This window comes from Lactuca virosa, chromosome 4, assembly GCF_052849685.1.
Source record: "Lactuca virosa cultivar CGN04683 chromosome 4, Lactuca_virosa_CGN04683_v6, whole genome shotgun sequence".
Classification (NCBI taxonomy): Eukaryota; Viridiplantae; Streptophyta; class Magnoliopsida; order Asterales; family Asteraceae; genus Lactuca; species Lactuca virosa.
Window position 1 is genome coordinate 398,508,820 of NC_136429.1, and position 22,589 is coordinate 398,531,408.

Consider the following 22,589-nt stretch of genomic DNA (forward strand, 5'->3'; position numbering starts at 1 on the left):
AGGTTTTACAACACTTCTTTGTCGTTTAAACTAATATATTTTGTTAAATATGTATCTATTTAGATATAGTTATATAAGTGGGATTCAAAGGACTTAGGACTGATAACTCACCCTACCTCCTGTTCCTTGGTTGGTTGTGGTCTTAGGGTATCGGTTGTTTGTCCGAAGGTCGTTTGAATCTTAGTTATATATTATGTATATGTATATAGATACAAAATTTCCTTCTTTCAGTTCAATGCCTTTGGGTAGCAAAGGTATACAAACATGTTCATTTATACAAACAACATTGCTAGTAAACTATAATAGGTATAGTTTAGGAAGTTACAAATACTATTACTAGAACAATGAAACATACATTGAGTCAGTTCATTCATGAGTCAAAACATATAGTGATGAGAAACAAACATAACATACTATTATGAGAAACAGAGAGAACATACATACATACTAGACAGAGAGAACATACAATACAGCTAATACATACTATACATTATACAAGAGAACATACTATTATGAGAAACAGAGAGAACATACATACATACTAGACAGAGAGAACATACAATACTGCTAGTACATACTATACATTATACAAGAGAACATACTATTATGAGAAACAGAGAGAGCATTATACATACTAGATAGAGAGAACATACAATACAGCTAGTACACACAATACATATACAAGTACATTACAACAGTTATGTGAGCCACGTAACGGGGCATGGCATCACCTGTCATGGCTCGTTTTGTATCCAGAGTCTCCTTAATTGTAGAGCGTTGAATTTGTGTATAGATCTATACTGGATTGACTATCGTACACCTTGCTGCTCGCTACAGTGGGACTTGGAAGAATACGGGTGCCAAATGTCATTTCTTCCGACGTCTTTCATCGTCTTGTTTTTAGTCGGTAGTATGGTACAGGCACATCACATGGTACTTTAAATAACAATTGGTTTAAAGTAGTTAGTACAGCAGTAGTTACTTAATACAACACCACAGTACTATTTTATTTCCCCATTGCATTCACTTTGTGATCTTCTGACAATGAGCCGTAATGTAAAAACTATATTTTTGGTTAATGATAGTTACAATTGGGAAAATGCATACTCTTACAAGAGATACACATACAAACATTTGATACCTTGGTAGAAGGCTACTTTTAGTAGAAAACATTGGGTTTTCTAGGAGATTCAAACATTTACAAACATTTACAAACTTATACATCAAGTACTTACAAACACTTTCATACAAACAATGACACTAAAATACTAATGATCTCACTAGCTTTAAAGCTGATAAACTCTTTCAAAATAACTTGTATTCTCAGGTCACCAGTAGACAGGTACCGGTGCCAGGTTTTTGAGAAGATGGAGCTCGTTCAAGACTCATTTTTTATTTTGATTTACATTTTTGGTGTCTTATACACTTCACAAAACACACTTGTATTAAATTATATTATTAATGCAATGGATGATGTTGTTGCTTGTTTACTACTATTAATTGTTGTGATACTATACATGACGTCCTCCACCCCCGAACGTTTCCGTCATTCTGGTTTTGGGGTGTGACAGATTGGTATCAGAGCATTGTTTATAGTGAATCGAGTATATCAACCCATAAAAGATATACAAACTATAAACACAGCGGGATTTAAAAATACTCTGACAAAGAGTTTATACTTTTAAGTAATAAAATATTTAAACAAGTATACCTACCTGCATTCATGCTAAAATCAGTGTCACTAGGACAGAACAAAAGTATTACGATTGTTGGGCAGCACAAGTAGACTTAGAGACATATAGTCAAATCCGGGAAGATATATCCTGATCAACTATATTATCCGAGGAGTGACTGGCATGTGCCTAAGAGTGGTTGTGAGGTTGCAACAAGTCTAAAAACTTACCAACAATACCACAACGAAAACCTTAAAACAGAACATAAACTTAAAACACTATAGGAGTATTTTGTGTTACTATAATTTACTTATGTGCAAACTAAAAAGGTCTTATAACTACCTAATTAGTACTTTTATTTAGTTATTTCTTATACCCCTTTTCTCGCGTAGATAACATGGATGGTTTCCATCCTCACGGCGACTTGTACTTCCCTAACCAAGGTAATGGAGGAGGGTTTGAAGCAGAGCCAGAAAATGATCACCCAATCCCTGTGGATGATCACCAGGCTGAAGGCTTTGCAGATGGTTCTGACTCCGAGCTAGAAGTTGAGAACCTACCCCTGGTGGCTCCTGTTCCAAATCCTAACCCTCGTCCGACTTTTCAAGGCCCGACGCCTCCATGGGTGGAAAGCTTGGAAACATGGAGCCAAGAGCAGGATCAGCCCATACCATTCAACGGAGACCAAAGCTTTTATGACCTGAGCGAAGGAGGCTCGACAGACAGAGTCTTGCCAATCCTGGTCTGCAGAGTTGCCCGAAACAAAATTCAGGGCAGGACAGCTCTCCATCGAATCACGGAAGTTGATGCCAATGCGAGGATGCATACCATCCGCACTATTCATCTGGAAGATGCTCGTGACATATCTAGGGGATACCACGAGACCCTACAACAAGAGCTAGATGAAACTCGAGCTGAAGTCATAGAGCTCCGAGTACGCCAAAGGGTGTACGAAAGGCACCTACTTGATGTTGAGCGTCAGCTGGCTGAACTAAGAGTTCACCCAAGGGATAACCATCACCAGTAGGAGATATTCTACCTTTCTTTCATTGGTTGAAAGAATAGTCTTCTTATCTATGCTCCAAGTAGCACTTTGCTATGTAACTAATCCTGTACTGTAAGTACTTTCTAGTAGGGCCAGTATGCCATCCAAACTTTTTCTACTTCGGATATGATGTAAGACCTACCCTAAGGTCATTTTTCCCAAACGTATTACATCTTAAATATCAATGATATTGACAGTCGGATAATTTATGTGCCAATCCTTGTTCAATACTTTCTTTATGCCAAACTGCTTTGAAATTGTTTTATGAAATGACAACAACTCATCAATGTTTATTTAAACTCTCCAAAAGGTTTTACAACACTTCTTTGTCGTTTAAACTAATATATTTTGTTAAATATGTATCTATTTAGATATAGTTATATAAGTGGGATTCAAAGGACTTAGGACTGATAACTCACCCTACCTCCTGTTCCTTGTTTGGTTGTGGTCTTAGGGTATCGGTTGTTTGTCCGAAGGTCGTTTGAATCTTAGTTATATATTATGTATATGTATATAGATACAAAAGTTCCTTCTTTCAGTTCAATGCCTTTGGGTAGCAAAGGTATACAAACATGTTCATTTGTACAAACAACATTGCTAGTAAACTATAATAGGTATAGTTTAGGAAGTTACAAATACTATTACTAGAACAATGAAACATACATTGAGTCAGTTCATTCATGAGTCATAACATATAGTGATGAGAAACAAACATAACATACTATTATGAGAAACAGAGAGAACATACATACATACTAGACAGAGAGAACATACAATACAGCTAGTACATACTATACATTATACAAGAGAACATACTATTATGAGAAACAGAGAGAACATACATACATACTAGATAGAGAGAACATACAATACTGCTAGTACATACTATACATTATACAAGAGAACATACTATTATGAAAAACAGAGAGAGCATACATACATACTAGACAGAGAGAACATACAATACAGCTAGTACACACAATACATATACAAGTACATTACAACAGTTATGTGAGCCATGTAACGGGGCATGGAATCACTTGTCATGGCTCGTTTTGTATCCAGAGTCTCCTTAATTGGAGAGCGTTGAATTTGTGTATAGATCTATACTGGATTGACTATCCTACACCTTGCTGCTCGCTACAGTGGGACTTGCAAGTCTACGGGTGCCAAATGTCATTTCTTCCGACGTCTTTCATCGTCTTGTTTTTATTCGGTAGTATGGTACAGGCACATCACATGGTACTTTAAATAACAATTGGTTTAAAGTAGTTAGTACAGCAGTAGTTACTTAATACAACACTACAGTACTATTGTATTTCCCCATTGCATTCACTTTGTGATCTTCTCACAATGAACCGTAATATAAAAACTATATTTTTGGTTAATGATAGTTACAATTGGGAAAATACATACTCTTACAAGAGATACACATACAAACATTTGATACCTTGGTAGAAGGCTACTTTTAGTAGAAAACATAGGGTTTTCTAGGAGATTCAAACATTTACAAACATTTACAAACTTATACATCAAGTACTTACAAACACTTTCATACAAACAATGACACTAAAATACTTATGATCTCACCGGCTTTAAAGCTGATAAACTCTTTCAAAATAACTTGTATTCTCAGGTCACCAGTAGACAGGTACCGGTGCCAGGTTTTTGAGAAGATGGAGCTCGTTCAAGACTCATTTTTTATTTTGATTTACATTTTTGGTGTCTTATACACTTCACAAAACATACTTGTATTAAATTATATTATTAATGCAATGGATGATGTTGTTGCTTGTTTACTACTATTAATTGTTGTGATACTATACATGACGTCCTCCACCCCCGAACGTTTCCGTCATTTGGTTTTGGGGTGTGACAGATTGGTATCAGAGCATTGTTTATAGTGAATCGAGTATATCAACCCATAAAAGATATACAAACTATAAACACAGCGGGATTTAAAAATACTCTGACAAAAAGTTTATACTTTTAAATAATAAAATATTTAACCAAGTATACCTACCTGCATTCATGCTAAAATCAGTGTCACTAGGACAGAACAAAAGTATTACGATTGTTGGGCAGCACAAGTAGACTTAGAGACATATAGTCAAATCCGGGAAGATATAGCCTGATCAACTATATTATCCGAGGAGTGACTGGCATGTGCCTAAGAGTGGTTGTGAGGTTGCAACAAGTCTAAAAACTTACCAACAATACCACAACGAAAACCTTAGAACAGAACATAAACTTAAAACACTATAGGAGTATTTTGTGTTACTATAATTTACTTATGTGCAAACTAAAAAGGTCTTATAACTACCTAATTAGTACTTTTATTTAGTTATTTCTTATACCCCTTTTCTCGCGTAGATAACATGGATGGTTTCCATCCTCACGACGACTTGTACTTCCCTAACCAAGGTAATGGAGGAGGGTTTGATGCAGAGCCAGAAAATGATCACCCAATCCCTGTGGATGATCACCAGGCTGAAGGCTTTGCAGATGGTTCTGACTCCGAGCTAGAAGTTGAGAACCTACCCCTGGTGGCTCCTGTTCCAAATCCTAACCCTCGTCCGACTTTTCAAGGCCCGACGCCTCCGTGGGTGGAAAGCTTGGAAACATGGAGCCAAGAGCAGGATCAGCCCATACCATTCAACGGAGACCAAAGCTTTTATGACCTGAGCGAAGGAGGCTCGGCAGACAGAGTCTTGCCAATCCTGGTCTGCAGAGTTGCCCGAAACGAAATTCAGGGCAGGACAGCTCTCCATCGAATCACGGAAGTTGATGCCAATGCGAGGATGCATACCATCCGCACCATTCATCTGGAAGATGCTCGTGAGAGATCTAGGGGATACCACGAGACCCTGCAACAAGAGCTAGATGAAACTCAAGCTGAAGTCATAGAGCTCCGAGTACGCCAAAGGGTGTACGAAAGGCACCTACTTGATGTTGAGCGTCAGCTGGCTGAACTAAGAGTTCACCCAAGGGATAACCATCACCAGTAGGAGATATTCTACCTTTCTTTCATGGGTTGAAAGAATAGTCTTCCTATCTATGCTCCAAGTAGCACTTTGCTATGTAACTAACCCTGTACTGTAAGTACTTTCTAGTAGGGTCAGTATGCCATCCAAACTTTTTCTACTTCGGATATGATGTAAGACCTACCCCAAGGTCATTTTTCCCAAACGTATTACATCTTAAATATCAATGATATTGACAGTCGGATAATTTCTGTGCCAATCCTTGTTCAATACTTTCTTTATGCCAAACTGCTTTGAAATTGTTTTATGAAATGACAACAACTCATCAATGTTTATTTAAACTCTCCAAAAGGTTTTACAACACTTCTTTGTCGTTTAAACTAATATATTTTGTTAAATATGTATCTATTTAGATATAGTTATATAAGTGGGATTCAAAGGACTTAGGACTGATAACTCACCCTACCTCCTGTTCCTTGTTTGGTTGTGGTCTTAGGGTATCGGTTGTTTGTCCGAAGGTCGTTTGAATCTTAGTTATATATTATGTATATGTATATAGATACAAAAGTTCCTTCTTTCAGTTCAATACCTTTGGGTAGCAAAGGTATACAAACATGTTCATTTATACAAACAACATTGCTAGTAAACTATAATAGGTATAGTTTAGGAAGTTACAAATACTATTACTAGAACAATGAAACATACAATGAGTCAGTTCATTCATGAGTCATAACATATAGTGATGAGAAACAAACATAACATACTATTATGAGAAACAGAGAGAACATACATACATACTAGACAGAGAGAACATACAATACAACTAGTACATACTATACATTATACAAGAGAACATACTATTATGAGAAACAGAGAGAACATACATACATACTAGACAGAGAGAACATACAATACTACTAGTACATACTATACATTATACAAGAGAACATACTATTATGAAAAACAGAGAGAGCATACATACATACTAGATAGAGAGAACATACAATACAGCTAGTACACACAATACATATACAAGTACATTACAACAGTTATGTGAGCCACGTAACGGGGCATGGCATCACCTGTCATGGCTCGTTTTGTATCCAAAGTCTCCTTAATTGGAGAGCGTTGAATTTATGTATAGATCTATACTGGATTGACTATCCTACACCTTGCTGCTCGCTACAGTGGGACTTGCAAGTCTACGGGTGCCAAATGTCATTTCTTCTGACGTCTTTCATCGTCTTGTTTTTAGTCGGTAGTATGGTACAGGCACATCACATGGTACTTTAAATAACAATTGGTTTAAAGTAGTTAGTACAGCAGTAGTTACTTAATACAACACTACAGTACTATTTTATTTCCCCATTGCATTCACTTTGTGATCTTCTCACAATGAACCGTAATATAAAAACTATATTTTTGGTTAATGATAGTTACAATTGGGAAAATACATACTCTTACAAGAGATACACATACAAACATTTGATACCTTGGTAGAAGGCTACTTTTAGGGATTGAGAGCCGACCTTCACGCCAAGGACAGTTCAGACACTACACGAGATCGAGGTGAGTTACCTTCCAGTAGAAGTGGGTCTAAGGCACCAAGGCCAACCCACTAGTGAATGATAGTTGGGACGATTATCTCGGTGATAATTGTCTGGTATGTTATTGTTGGATATGTGAGTATGCTAGTTCGTTAGATATGTGAGCATGCTAGTTTGCTAGTTTCTATGTTATGTGAGATAGTATCAGCAGAAGGGGACTAGTCCCCGATTCGGTCGCTAGGACCGATGGGTAGGTCGGACACCCCAGATATGTCTGACAACATGATTATGATATGATATTATGTGTTAGTAGTAGGGGGTCAAATAGTCCCCGAGTTCGGTTGAGATAGACCGGAGGGTAGGTCAGCACCCCGGAATAGCTTGACATGGGTAGGTCAGCACCCTAGAATAGCCTGACAAGGGTAGGTCGGCACCCCAGAATGGCTTGACATGGGTAGGTCAGCTCCCCAGAATGGCTTGACATGGGTAGGACGGGCGCCCCAGAATTGCCCGGCAGTATGTATGCTTTATATTGTATGGTATGTGGTATGATGGGGCAACTTACTAAGCTTTGTGCTTACAGTTTTAGTTTTGGTTTCAGGTACCTCTTCTTCTAAGGGGAAGGAGTCGGCGGTGTAGCAGCGCATCACACACACACATGGTTTCCGCATGGAGTTTTCTGGGAATATACTCTGATTTATTTTACTTTTGACGATATGATTTTCAGACACATTGTTAAGTTTCTTCTTACAAATGACATGGCATGGGAAATGTTTTGGTAAACTATGTTGTAAATTACTTAATTAAAAATGAAATTTTTTAGCTTGAAATTTGGGATGTTACATCAGTTTTACGGAAAATATAGGATTTTTCGGGATAAATACAATTACTTTACAAACAAACAGTTTACAAACCAGCTTTATAGAAAATATAGGATTTTCCGGGATAAACACTCTCATTTTATAAACAAACGAGTTACAACTCATTTTATAGAAATATCGGATTTTCTAGAAACAAACGTGATTTCATCTCATTGAATGGCATATATTTATTCATACAAATACTTATGAACTCATCAACTTAAATGTTGAAACTTTTTCTCAAATAACTTATATTCTCAGGAAACCAGTACGACAGTTTATCAACAGCTTTTGAAGATTTGACGCTAACACGTTAAATAAATCTTTTGACATCATATTGTAATTGATATTTTAAAACATGTAACGCGTACAACGATGTAACTTTTTCAATTATGTATATGATGGTTGTGTTTACTTTCTCTACTATTCAATTGTTATGATACTGTACATGACGTCCTCCGCCCCTGAACGTTTCCGTCGTTCAGGTGTGGGGGTGTGACCTAATTTGGAAAGGAATGTATTAAATTCAAATCAACATTCCTAATGTTCAAACAAAAAATTCGGTCAATCCCTTACAAACTCATGCTAATTTTGAGAAACGTTTCAAAGATCGGTTCATTTACAGCTAATATTTTGGAATACTGTATAATTTGAAATCAAACTTTGATATGCTTTCTATAATAATTTTTGTATATTATGTATAACTACAGTCCCATTCATCTGTTATCACTATTTCTTGAAAGATTGAGTTTACATTTAACATTTGGGTGGTGCCACGTCGTGATGGAGGCACCCCACGACGTGGTAATGGTCATTGTACTGCGGGTTTTAAATGACCGCCACCAACCCCTCTAGCCCTAAAGAAAACCCTAATCACTTTCCTCTATTATGGAGCTAATTTAGGTTTCTTTGAAGCTAAAAAATGACGAATGAAGCATATATCAAGAAAACAAGTCTCCATTTTCCACCTTAGCACTCTTTTAGACCTTTGTAAGTGTCCAAAACTCAATTTTTATCATGCTAGGTTTCTAGATCTTGAGTTTTATCCCATAAACTTCTTGTTGTTGCTTGTTGGGATGATGAGATCTCATAAAGTTTGCAACTTTATGAATCTCTAGGACATTTTGTATAATGTGTGCCTTGTATCTGGAGTTTGGTTGGGTTATCAAGCTATACATGAGATTTAGGTCATCAACCCTCATTTTGACCTAATATGGGTTCAATACATTCATTACACATTTATCTCTATAAAGCACCAACTTTTAGGTTAATTTTGGTGCTAAAATCATTTATGGAAAGGATGAACTTCAGACTTTGTGGAATAAGTGCTTATTCTTTAAGTCATTTCATTATTAAGCTATTTAGGCTTACATAATTGGGGTTTCGACCTTTTGGGTGGTCCTAATGGATAAGGTTGGAAACTTTATCCTTTCAGATCACATTTTGGACAAGATCTGAGCTTTAGAGCTCTTAGAATCGAAGAAAACAGCTTAATGCATTAGACTGTTTGGCATTTCAGCTACCATGGTGTGGGCATAGGTCACCACAACATGGCGGCTGGGAATTTCCCTGACTGTTTGGTTGTACGTGGGCCACGACGTGGCCAAGGAAGGCCACGATGTGGCGGTCGGCTAGAGTCAACATTGACTGTTGACTTTGACTGGTTACCTTGAGGGTTGACTTTTGACTTGCAGATTTTGGCTCAGATATTAATGTCTAAAACGGTACACTAAGGTTTTTCCTTTTGTGATTATCTAGGTGGCGTTTAGCACCAGTTGTGGGGTTTTGAGGACGTATTGACTTTTGAGCTGCTTTGTGAGGTGAGTCTCCTCACGGTACTTGCGGGTCGAAGGCACCAATGTCGGCCCATTACATTATGTTATAGTATGCTATTTGTCTTTGTTACTCTTGCATGTATTGTATGTGTTTGTATGTATACTAGGTGCGGAACGATGCCTGTCTGGGACTGATGAGTATGTTGGGCGGGGCCCATCACATCTTACTGGCAGATCTCTTACGGGCGGGGCCTGATGATTGTCGGGCAAGGCCTATTGTATGTATCGTGTGAGGTATTTTGGGGAACTCACTAAGCTTTGTGCTTACTATTTTCAGTTTATGTTTCAGGTAGTTTCGGTTTGAAGGGGGAAGAGCTCAGTTTGATCACATTGCACACACACCATTATTTTTCATGCTTATTGACTCTGATGTACTTTTGGGATGTTATTTGATTTGCTCTGAATACTTTATGGTTTTGGAAAACGTGTTTTTTTGATGGTTCATTCAATAAAAAAATGAACATTTTTGGTTCATAATTTTGGGACGTTACATTACAACATCGTGTTCGAAAGCTCTGCATCATCAGATTGAAAAATCTTCTATTCATTCATAGAGTTCAATCGTCGCGGTAAGTTTATAAAAAAGTACTTTTAAATTGTTTGTTTATGTTTTTTTTTCTTGGGTTGTTATTTTTCCTTATGTGTTGCGTTTTTCTCATTAGTTTATGCGTTTTAGTATGCATGAGTGTGTATGTGCATGTGTGTGCGTGTTTAACTGTTTATGTTCCTGTGTGCGTGTTTATGTTACTATGTGTGTTTCGTTTTTCTGAAGAAAAAAAACTTTATTATGTGTGATGGTCGAGTTCTGTTCCTGTTTAGGTATGTTTCTTTTTTCTGAAAAATAAAATTCAAACTCTATTTTATAGCATCTTACATTCAAATTCATCCCATTTACAATACTATACTTTAACAGTTATTGTGTGTGGGAGTGTGTAATGGTCGATTTATGTTCCTGTTTGTGGGTGTGTGTAATGGTCGATTTATGTTCCTGTTTGTGTGTCTATGTTACTTTTTATGTTTTTGAGTGTGGAAAATCTTATTACTTATTGTTATTTTCATAAATTAACTTATTATACTTCAATTGATCATGTATACACGACCTAGTTTCACTACAAATTACAATATGAAAAATCAATTTAAATGTACTTGCATAGATTCAATCTACTTCCAATTAAAAAAACATATAACTATTCTTGATGATTTCAGCGGTTTCATTAAGCTTAGCAGGTACGAAGAAAAACAATCATGCCTGCCCTTTGAATGAACTTATATCCATTGTACTCATAAATGTGTAACATCACAACTTCATCCTTATTTGTTTATGTATTTCCTCCCATTCTAAACCTTTTTTAAGTAATTGATTTTTTTGTACGTATAGCATTCCACATTCTTGATAAAGTATGGACGCATAATCCAACAAAGACTGCATGGTACATGCTCATTATTTTTAGTTTTATGTTCTAATATAATGAATTCTCATCATTTTCACCTCCTCCTTTTTTGGTTGTTAATCTTTTACTACATTCTTAAGAAAATTTACTATTTTTAGATTTTGTATTTTGGGAATTGCTGTAGAACGCACTTTGTTTTTCTGTTTTTCTATATAAAAAATGAAAATTCTATTTTATAGCAACTTACTTTCAAACTCGAAACCTTTTAGAACAATGTACTTTGAAAATTAATTGTTATGTGTGTTTATCTTTGTTTTTCTGATATTCATGTGATGTTTATCTTTGTTTTTCTACAAAAAAAATCACCAGCACCACCCATCATATTATGTTTTGTAATTCTTTCAAACTCAAAACAATTTACAGCAATGTACTTTAAAAATTAATCGTTATGTGTATTTTTGTTCAACTATGTTGTTTATCTTTGCTTTCCTATTTTTTGGTTTGGTCTAATGGAATAGAATCAGAAAAAGGAATAGAATGTTATGTTATCATGTTATGTTGTGCTAATGTATTTATGTGCTATAACGGGATAATAAGAAAAAACCAAAGATGAAAGTTTTTTTTTGTGTGTGGAAAAAAATCGATTTATACCAATTATAGAAATATACTTTCAAGCGCAATGTTAAAATTAAACACTCATGTTATCTTTTAATACTGTTGTAAAATAATATTTTTGTAAATTAATTAATTTTAGTCATTATGATTTCTCACTACCTGATTGGACAGTTTTACACATTTGGTCCATGATTGACCTAAATGTGTTTTATGTAATTGAAATTGTGTTTTCTAATGTTCATTACTACATTCTTGCATAGATTAATGGAAAACATGATGATTAGCATGATCAGTGACTAGGCTCTCTCACAAGATGACTATACCATTAAGGTCTGTATCATCCGTCTGTGAAAACAAACCCCTTGGAATCAACAAATCCGTATGATTGGCATGACAGTGATGGACGAAAGTGTATCTTATAACTTACATATGTTAACTTACAATTATATGTATTTGTATTATAACTTACATATTTTATATATCATTACATTTATTGTATACTTATTAATTAATATTTTATTTTTTAAGGGCACAAAAATCGAATATAATGTAGACAAACCATTTGCATCACTTCAAGGAAAATTTTTGGTAGAATATGGTGATTTCTAGATTCATAAACCCACATTAGGGTTAAATGAAGGAGTTATAAAGTTTGTTGACGGTCCACACAAACTGTATTTCTAGTATACCACAAAGGTAACTAAATGCACAGATTTTTGTGGGCCACAAAATTCTGTTTCTTTTAACAACTTACAACAACGTCATGATAATGCAATCCAACCGAAAATTTCATTTGGTTAGTGCATTCCATTCAACCCATTCATAATGGATTAAAATATTTAAATTTCATTTTTTCGACCACAACACGTACATACTTACACTTTTCGTTTTGTATAATATAGATGTTATAGGAATCGTTTTCCGGTGTTTTCCATTGGAACCTGCAAAGGACAAACAAGAAAAGAAAATCAAATTCAGAATGGAGGATTTAGAGTGGGTTTCATTTTTTATACCTATGATTATTCTTCTTATTATATTTTTTTTAGTAATTTTCTTTATTTTTTACAAAGGATGTGAAATTTTGTTACTCTACGTGGACGGTATGCTGACGAAATTAATGCATATGTTTCTAAGCATCCTGGTCATTTTGTATTGCTTATTTAATGTGATAAGTTGAAGCTTGTCCAAGGTACTTATTTAGTAAATTATTAATTTGTAACGTTTATATTATTAACATATCTATGATATGAATTTATTAACATGCGAAAAATTATTAAATTTCCTTTTTAGAGCGTCCGTATGTCAATAACACATACTTGGCTACAAACCTTTATAGTGAAGACGACATTGAGCAGATAACCACTTTCAAAAAAAGGTTATGTGAAATTTCTACATGATTTCTGATATCACTTTAATGTTTTGTTAGTAAAGTTATAATACCTAACATTAATTAACTTAAAAATTTTACAAGCAAAAAAAAAAGCTCTTTTACTTTTTCGGTTTCACATACCTCAGGATTATCCATCTTGTATTCACTACATGATGCCTTTCTTAAAAAAAACTATTTTCACCAAATATCCGCTAATCACGAATTGGGCAAGGTAGATAAATTATCCCCCTTTTTAATTAGTTAATTCAATACTTAAATCTTTACCACCCCTAAATACACCCACTATCATAGGGAGGTTGTGCGGTGATTCTTGGTACAATAAAGACGTTTGAAGATAATCAGAATTGGTACTATAATGCTTGCAAAAAGTTGCAAGTCAAAGGTTCAAATACTTAAGGTTCCAGATGAGACAGTCAGTGGCATAAACCAATTAGAAGAGAAAGAGATTTTGGTGTGTACAAATGAAAAGTGCAAGGACAAACTTATTACCGCTGAACCAATGTGTGTAATAAATATTAACTTAGAGCCTTTCTGATGTTGCCATTGCACCTTCACCTGGTTCACCACTTTGTTGCGCGGAGCCTTGGTATTCTTGTCAAGAATCACGATCGGCCACTCAATAGAGTTTAGGCACTCATCGACCTGAATATCACCCAAAGGAATTACCGCAAAATCATCGGCTACACACTTCAGCAACTGAGATACATGGAAGGTGTTGTGGATATGACTGAGATCATTAGGCAAATCCAGATGGTGTGCAAGTTTGACCTCCGTGGTGATAATCCTGAAGGGACCAATAAAACGGGGGCCCAACTTACCCCACTTTTGAAACTGGATGACAACTTTCCAAGGTGACACGTTCATGGAACATCCTCCAAAACCTGGAGGTGAAACGAACATCTCGGTCCGAAACCACAAAAACTGCCACCCGTGCCGAACCACCACTTCTCGAATGTAAATGACATCCAACTTCTTAGCATATATACTCTCAACAATCGGAATGAAATGTGCTCTCTTGGTTAATCTATCAAAAATGACCCAGATAGAAATCTAGAATTAAATCCATGTGCTGTACTTGCCAGCTTTGTGATAAAATTAATGGTAATCTCTTCCTACTTCCACATGGGAATGGATAAAAGCTGCATCTTGCCATGAGGTCTCTGATGTTCGGCCATGACTTTCTGACAAGTCAAGCATCGCTCCACAAACCATGCTATCTCCATTTTCATACAAGGCCACCAAAAACTCAACTTCAGATCCCTATACATCTTCGTGACCCCAAGATGGATCGAAAACTTTGGCTTGTGAGCCTCTTCTAGAACTGTCTGCCTCACCCCACCAGTAGTCGGAACACAAACTCTACCACACTGAGTCAACAATCCCTAACTATCTCTGGCAAATAAAGGAATTTTCCCCCTGATCCGCTCCGCCTTCCAATTATCATTTTTCAATCCTTCCACCTGAGCCTTTTCGATCAAATTCAACAAATAAGAAATGATAACCATCCTCATACATACATCCCCAATGGGTGTACTCACTGCCTTGCGGCTCAAGGCATAGACCACCACATTGGCCTTCCCATGGTGGTATAGGATCTCGAAATCATAATACTATAAGACATCCAACCATCTCCGCTGCCGCATATTCAAATTCGGTTGATCCATCAGGTACCTCAAACTCTTGTGGTTAGTGTAGATAGTACACCTAACCCCATATAGATGTTGGGTTTTGAGCATTCTAACACTTCCTAAGTGTACATGCAACCCTATTAAACCTTGGATATATGTTTGTCTAAGATACATGCAAAATATTATTTTCCAAGGTTTATAACCTATCTAGCATGGCATGGGGTACTTTTAAACATAAAAGAACTAGATGAGTTACATACCTTTTGTTGATTGTTGATTCCTTGGAGTTTGAGAGCCAAGCACCAATAATGTGAATGCCTCAAATGGAAATCACAAATCACCACAAACTTGGAAAATGTATGAGAGAGTATACTAACTCTTAGATTTCGGCCACCACTATTACACACACACTAGTTGGTTTTTCATGCAACATAAGCTTGTTTATATAGTGTGCATGGTTAGGGTGAAACCCTAATAACCCATGTCTTTTCCTCTTCCAAGGATCCATGGGTTAAAAGCTCCATGGATCATCCATGGACTTCCATATAAGCTTAGCCCATTAACAAATGAGCATTAGCCCACACCATATAAATACAATAGCCCATGATTTAATTAGTCTTCCTTTTAATCACTAAATCAATTCATAATTAATTCAAGATTAAAACTAATTAAATAACATGACTTTATATTAATATATTATAACTTATAATATATTAATAAATCGTAAGTATACAATTCTCATAAAATTATCCATAAACAGTTTGGGTGAAGTGCAACCCAAATGGACCATGCCGGGTCGGGTCAAGTATATACCAAATAAGTTATGGACTTAGACACCTTATCCAACAGTCTCCCACTTGGATAAGTCTAATAACTGTATTTGCGTATGTTACTTCAGGAACCAACCAGCAATCGTAGCTCTCGAAAACTCTGTTGAACTATGAAGCGCCATTTTAGATAAGTGATCATATAATCCTCTGTTCTCATGATATCAGCCGGACAAATACATGGAACAACGTCGTACTTATTGTCCAGCAGTTTGTTTCCCGATTTCCGATTTGTTTGACAAAGAACTAAATTGAACACATCAATTAGGTTCTGACCGGGCCCGGTACATAGGTCAAAACAAAATCATCGAGGGGCCCAGATATCGCTTCTAATCCTCCAAGGACTAGAAGGAACAGATAAACTTCGACTCATATACTTGTTTCTACTACTTGTTGAATTATGCACAAAGGCACGTTTTATAACATCAAGTTACTGATGCGTTTACGTGCAATCAATGCACAACCAACTCATAGGTAACAACTCATATCTCTAGGTTTGAAGACTTATATGATATTACCGTCTCACGATCACTCGAGATAAATTCCATGAAGTGATGCAAGTGAGCGTGGGTTGAATCCAATACTCATAACTTATGAGCACTCATGAGTGTTGTAGCCATGTCCAACATCTTAGACCTCTACAACCAACTCATGACAGTCTTGATTCATATCTACTTCCAACATATGACCGACTGTGGATGGTTTGAATAACTTAATCATTCGGAAAGAATAACCTAGTTATTATGGAAGTCAAAACATGCAAAGTGAAACACAATAATAATCGAATCCAATATGGTCTCAGAACCCTTTTGAATATAAATAAAACCACCTTTTATTTATCACCATATTGATTACACATTATTCATTGTATAATGTTGCAAATAATCAACTTAATACTTGAACAAAAACAACAGTCGTCCCATGCTCCTAGCATGTACACTTTGTTTTTCTAAACAATAGTTATGCCATACTCCAAGTATGCACACTATGTTTGTCTATGATCTTTACTTTGTGAAATAGATCAATTGAACATGATTCCAATGATGCTCATTTTACAATCCCAAATCCTTATTGTAAATGTAAGAATTTCTAATTCCTACCATTTACCAAAAACTGTTAGATTTTAAACTTATATGCACTGATCCTCTTGTAATGATTATGCACAAGGTCACCAAAACCTTGTAATAAGTCATTACAGAGGATTCCAAAGGAGATCAACTCTATGGAAACGAACTCTCATATTCAAAGTACATTGCTTTGAACATCCTTCTTGCACTAAGGTTTTCTAATCTTACACAGATTGAACAACTTCCACCTATGGAGACATTTCCATAGTCCCATTTCGAATATCACTTCCGAACAAGAGTCACCTTTTTTCAGAATATGTCAATATGGTCCTTTCCAACAATTTACATCATACTTCCAACTGTCCCTGAGCAACCAATCTTTGGTGAACCTTAGATTGTCCTCGACAATTGCTTAATCATTTTAGTCATATCCGGTTCTATTCATTTTTCCCTCTTAATGCTCTAAGCATTTTGAAAAAATTTAGAACGGATGAATATTATAGCACATGTGACCGATCCTATACCCGAAGCATATGGGACACGATTCATGATGTCTCACATAAAGACCTGATACTAGATCAGTCTTTTGCTACAATATTTTATTTATTTGCCATGTTTTAAAAAAATCGACTATGAAGAGGGATGCCGTAATCATAATCGAATTTGAGAACGCAATATATATAGAATTTCCTTATGTTGAACCATTCCAACATAAAATTCATATATATATCCTTGACTAAAGATGATTAAAAACTCAATCTAAGCTTTTAGAATTGAAATGAAGTATAATTTCCTCTCCCTTAATTATAGCAAAACAACTTTTTCAACCCCTACAACATTACAAATTGAAACTTTTGTTTTTCTATAATTAACATTGCTAACTTGCAACACTAAACATAATAATCACGCTCCCACTAACATGATGATTATCAGCATAACACTTATGCTCCCACTAGCTCTGACATATTTCCAGAAATCAGCTGGACTTCTGAAATTTAGATTCGTACACCCTTTCTTAGATAGCTCACATGTGTGTCTAAACAATTTCCAGAACTATGAAAAGGGATGCCGTAATCATAGTCTTAATTGTTTAGACCTTTGCCATTTCTCACAAGTCCATGTTAGTGTGCCGGTTAACCACACACGCTCCACTAACGACTTTGAGAATGCAAACATCACAATTGCTATCTACTTAAAATCTTCTTAGTGAAAGCATTTCCTCGCCATCATTTTCATGAATCGGAGAGAAACCTTATGACACTTAGATTTATGGTGTATGAGTTCCTATCCATGTGAATTTGTCAAAACCATAATCACAAGACAAGGTTAGTAACAAATTCAGCCTTACATGGATTGAACTTGTTCAATCTTAATTTCTTGTCATCTGGTAGCACAAGGCCCACCAATGCTTCCAAGCTGTTATGCACACAGTTTAGAACTAACAGAACTCATATGCATAGTCAACTTAATAGGAACAGACACAGAAATAAGAATTATGTCAACTTAATAGGTTGCAAACCTTAAGTCGTGTACTAGTGATAAAACTCAGGTTTTACTCTTGATATCTTGAAATCCTTTCAGGATCTTAAAGACTCCCACTTTCCTCTTGATATATAAGTTTCCCTAGTCAAGAACCACTCCTTGACAAAACAAATATTCAAGGGATAGTGCAGATTCTTATCAAGATAAACACTTCACACAATTGGTCTTAGTTGGTCTTTGTCTTATCCAAGACATCACAACTTACCAATTTCAAATGTACAGGACTAGAAAACATTTTACACTACATTTGATAAGTGTTTTAAACCTTACTTTATGTCACTCAATGTTACAATCTTGGATTATGACTCTAAGAGTTGTTTTGGAACGAAGTATGATCCATCTTCTTGATTTTAACCATTCCAACAATTCATGACCCCTCATCTTAGTCATAACAATGCACTAAGATGTCCTTAGAGTATGAATTTGTGATATGGTTTCATAATCATTAAGATGATCATAAAAACATGATACTAAAGTACTCTCCCATCTTTTCAGATTTGAGAAACTTTTATCTTTCTGCCAAATTTGATTCTTCTCATCCGTTCTGCCATACATTGAAACTTTTCCAATGTTAGAGAATTATACTAAACCTTATAAGTATAACCATATTTACTAATCTTTAGTAAATCATGACGAATTGATCTTTGTGGTGGACCTTGACCAGCACACACCCAGTGTACCTAATTCCTTAGTCCTTCAATTGACTCACATATGCATGTGATCAATGAATTAGTCTCAATTTTACAAAGATGAAAATTCTCATTCATCATACAATACAACTTGTATGATTCCAAGTTTCTGTCTAACTGAAGCTTGGGTGATGAGAACCTTTCCTCATTTGGTAAATTCAGACACTACCACAAATGAGAGAATCAAACTCATATTTCCAATATTGCTAGAAACATACAAACATCAATTTTCCATAAATGCCATTGTAAGGGGATATAATATTAAACTAAACGAAACTTTTATTTCTTTATTAAAATGCGGAAAAATATTCCTTACAATGCATCTTCAAATGAAAACTATGATATTACATATTTCCTAGCAATCTATCATAACTTTTAAGTAGTACCTCAAAAATCCGATCCTCGAACCATGCGATAGAAATCCATCTTCGTGATCAGATTCAGCACACTCTTATTTTAACCTTCCTTTTGCTCCATCCTGCTAAACATCAAGATGCAACCTAGTCACATCATGTAATAAGAATCAACAATTAGGAACTTTAACAAAGTTAGATAGTGGACTTACCTGAAGCCGAGTCAAACATTTTGTCTCCACTTGCTTTCAAATATTTCAGGTATTCAGGGCAGCTTCGCTTCCAATGTCCCTTCTCATGACAATAAAAACATATAGACTCTTTGGGAATGGTACACGAGACAATCACAGACTTAGCCTTTCCCTTTACCTTTTGGTCAACCGGGTTGACCAAGGCCGATCCCCTTCCATTGGGACGAGAAAGCTTTTCTGGACTTCCAATGTTACCATTGTCCATGTCCATGGAAGTTTGAGAATTAGATTTTCCATCAATATTTGCTCGACCATTGCGCCAAATCATTGCTGATTCAGCAGCAACAAGCAAATAAGAAAGATCTATTAGGGTTATGTTAAGATCTGTCATATGGTAGTCTTTAATAAACTCACCATACGACTCAGGAAGTGACTGAAGAACCCAGTCAACAACGAACTTCCTTGAAATAACAGCACCCAACATTCTCAACCTGTCTATGTGTGACTTCATTCCTAAGATATGAGTGCACACAGGTCTTCCATCTTTATGTTTCATTTCTAGTAGAGCTTGAGTGACCTTGAACCTTTCAAGTCTTCGGGCTTGTGGGTCAGGGAGAATAAATGGAGGAGGTGGAGGGAGTGAAGCATGATGTTGAGGGACATCATCTTCAAGAGGAAAGCTTGTTTCAAGCGATTTGGAAAGATCATAGTTGTCTGAACCAGACATCTACAATGGGAGAAAATCAAGTTAGTTGATTCAAGTCCTTAATATAACACCCAATATGAAATATTAAGGCTAGGACCCAACACAATATTTTATAACTTGGAAGAGGGATGCCGTAATCCAAGCTATAAAATATTTGAAGGTAGGTGAATGACGATTCACCAATTTCCACCATGAAAAACGAAATAATTTATTAGGTTTTAATTGGATTTGAAACTCCTAGATCTTTTGAGATTCATTGAACTTTTCAATGGCATGTTTCAATCTCGATTGTGCCCTTCAGGTTTTGTGACTGGGATGCCGAGGATCACAAAACAAGGTGTGAATGACCATGCAAACTCACTTGGTACCCTTAATATTATCACCTAATCGATGTGCCGGTTAACCATACACGCTCCACCGATCTATGATAAACATTAAGTCACCCTTCGTGATCCTTACTAGTCCAAGTTAGTGTGCCGGTTAACCACACACGCTCCACCAACGACTTGGTAAGGTACAAAGTGTGAATTTCATGGGTTAGCACCATATTCACATTTTCCTAAAGTAACTAAGATTAAGAATTTATAAAAGGGTTAGTTACTTTATAATATTCATTATACTTTTAATGAGAATTTAAAGTCATTGTCCTACCCGTTCGGCTAACGACCCTCCACCGATCAAGGAAGCGGTGGGTGAGAATGGACACCCATTAAGTTGCCATTTTATAGGCAACAACCTTATACCCCCCTTATAGACCGGCTTCGTGAATGAGGCCTACTAACGGTAAAACGACTTGATCTTATACATATATATAATAATTAACCATTAATGTTATAAATAGTATAAGGGTTGAATTTTAACTTTTAAAACTCTAAGGGTTTGGAATTAAAGTTTATTAAAGTGTGTGAAACTTTACAAATTCCAAAACTTGAGGGCAAGTTTTGTAACTATCCAAAACTTTTCATTTCATAACTTATGAATTAAAGGTTCATAAAAATGAAGACTCTTCATTTTATGTAACTTATGTGTTTTAAGTGTGTGTTTAAAAGAAGTGACCTTTGGATATCCATAACTTGAGGACAAATTATGGACTCCATTAAAACACATAAATGATCAAGAATTAATCCTAAACAATTCAGCAAATAATTCCTATCATCTTCTAAATTCATAAGAACATGAACATGATCATCAAAGTTTCAAGAATTATATGAACACATACAAAGCATGAAATTTTGATATAAGCTATTGTAAATGGATTAGAACTACCATTACACCAACTAAAACAAGTTTTAAAACACCAAAACAGTTTAGGGTAATGTTTCTAGTCCATTTCCAGCAGCAAAAGTCGAAATATGCATTCTGAGGCTCCTACTCGCCGAGTGCACGAACCTACTCGGCGAGTAGGATGAGTTTACACATGAACTCGGCGAGCCCCCCCATGGACTCGGCGAGTTCATCTGTCAGACAGCAAAAAAATCGACTTTTTATCACTATTTTGCATCAAGTATCAAACAAACAAACCTGGCTCTGATACCACTGTTGGGTTTTGAGCATTCTAACACTTCCTAAGTGTACATGCAACCCTATTAAACCTTGGATCTATGTTTGTCTAAGATACATGCAAAATATTATTTTCCAAGGTTTATAACCTATCTAGCATGGCATGGGGTACTTTTAAACATAAAAGAACTAGATGAGTTACATACCTTTTGTTGATTGTTGATTCCTTGGAGTTTGAGAGCCAAGCACCAATAATGTGAATGCCTCAAATGGAAATCACAAATCACCACAAACTTGGAAAATGTATGAGAGAGTATACTAACTCTTAGATTTTGGCCACCACTATTACACACACACTAGTTGGTTTTTCATGCAACATAAGCTTGTTTATATAGTGTGCATGGTTAGGGTGAAACCCTAATAACCCATGTCTTTTCCTCTTCCAAGGATCCATGGGTTAAAAGCTCCATGGATCATCCATGGACTTCCATATAAGCTTAGCCCATTAACAAATGAGCATTAGCCCACACCATATAAATACAATAGCCCATGATTTAATTAGTCTTCCTTTTAATCACTAAATCAATTCATAATTAATTCAAGATTAAAACTAATTAAATAACATGACTTTATATTAATATATTATAACTTATAATATATTAATAAATCGTAAGTATACAATTCTCATAAAATTATCCATAAACAGTTTGGGTGAAGTGCAACCCAAATGGACCATGCCGGGTCGG